Source organism: Merops nubicus, unplaced genomic scaffold (genome assembly GCF_000691845.1).
Source record: "Merops nubicus isolate BGI_N331 unplaced genomic scaffold, ASM69184v1 scaffold42050, whole genome shotgun sequence".
Classification (NCBI taxonomy): Eukaryota; Metazoa; Chordata; class Aves; order Coraciiformes; family Meropidae; genus Merops; species Merops nubicus.
In genome coordinates this window covers 3,146-4,692 of record NW_008582960.1, presented here as the reverse complement: position 1 = coordinate 4,692, position 1,547 = coordinate 3,146, and positions in this window count along the sequence as shown.

Genomic DNA, 1,547 nt, shown 5'->3' with positions numbered 1-1,547 from the left:
CGGACCGCGTCATCAACCAGATCCTGACCGAGATGGACGGCATGTCCACCAAGAAGAACGTCTTCATCATCGGTGCCACCAACAGGCCGGACATCATCGACCCGGCCATCCTGCGCCCTGGCCGCCTGGACCAGCTCATTTACATCCCCCTGCCCGACGAGAAGTCCCGCGTGGCTATTCTGAAGGCCAACCTGAGGAAATCGCCAGTTGCCAAGGTAGGATCTGTGCCCGGACTGTGTCTGGCTTGGGTTTGCTGTGTGCTGCATGTGCTTCTTACAAGCTGGGGACAGAGCAGAGGGCTGGAGGCTGCCGTGGTGGCAGAGGCGGGAAACCTTCGGGCCCTGAGGGGCTGAGAGGTGGAGGGGCAGGCTTGAGTATCCACAAAGGTAGGTTTTGGTGTGCAAGCCCAGCAGGTCTTTGTGACATGGTGGAATTTTGCCCTCAGAGGAGGAACAGGAAAGCTTGTAATGGCAAGGTGGAAGAGATCCTTGTACTCTGGAAGAAAATGTAGAACATGTGGCTGTGAAATGGAAATTGAAGGGGAACCACTGCAGATAATTTTTGCTGAACTTGGTCATAGGCAAGAGCGATGCCCCTTGCCTGGGGAGCTGCAAATGATGCAACTGGTAGGTCATCAGAGAGAAGCAGATGCCAAGTGAGAGCTCAAGTTTTTTTATGCCAAGCTTACCTTTTTAAGTTCTGTTGGGCAGAAAAGTGTCAAGGGAAGTTGCAGTGCTCCTCCCTCAGATGAGGGGAAGGAAGAGGAGGTTGATCATTGTGGTCTATGTGCCTGTGCCCCTTCTCTGTTTCCACTCTGACAGTATTTAGACTCCTGATGCCGAGACGTGAGTGAATCATGTCCTTGCCATGGTTTAGATTCAGGGCTGCCCCCAGACCTGTAGCACATACTCTTGTTAACTCCTCTCCCTGCCAAAGGGAGAGAGACTTACTGATTAGAAAAGTAAAACGGCTTTACTGAAAATAGTAACAATAAAGTGGAATATATTTACACTCACTTTGTAAATTCCTGGTGGATGGGTTGGGTACATGGCCTGCCTTTGGGCATGGTTAACTTTTCCCAAAACCAAGAACTGTAACAGGTGATCTTTCCAGAACTGGCCAGGGTTAGCGCAGGACCTTGTTACGATGGGATCTGCTGACACCTCTCTGTCCCTGGAGGGTGTAAGGTGTTAAGGAGAGGCCTCTTTGTGCTTCTTTTTTCCCCACTAGAACGTTGACCTGGATTTCCTAGCTAAGATGACCAACGGCTTTTCGGGTGCCGACCTGACAGAAATTTGCCAGCGTGCCTGCAAACTGGCCATCCGCGAGTCCATCGAGAGCGAGATCCGGCGAGAGCGCGAGCGGCAGACCAACCCCTCTGCCATGGTGAGCGGGTCCTCGTGCGAGGGGTCCTCCCCACCACCCCTGGGTGGGGATCGCGGGCTCTCGCACGAGTGTTCTCGCCTTGTGGGGGAGGTCAGGGCCCCTCCTGGGGGCCCTCATTGTCTGGGTGGGTGTTGGAGCCTCCTAGCCCGGACGGAGCCTGA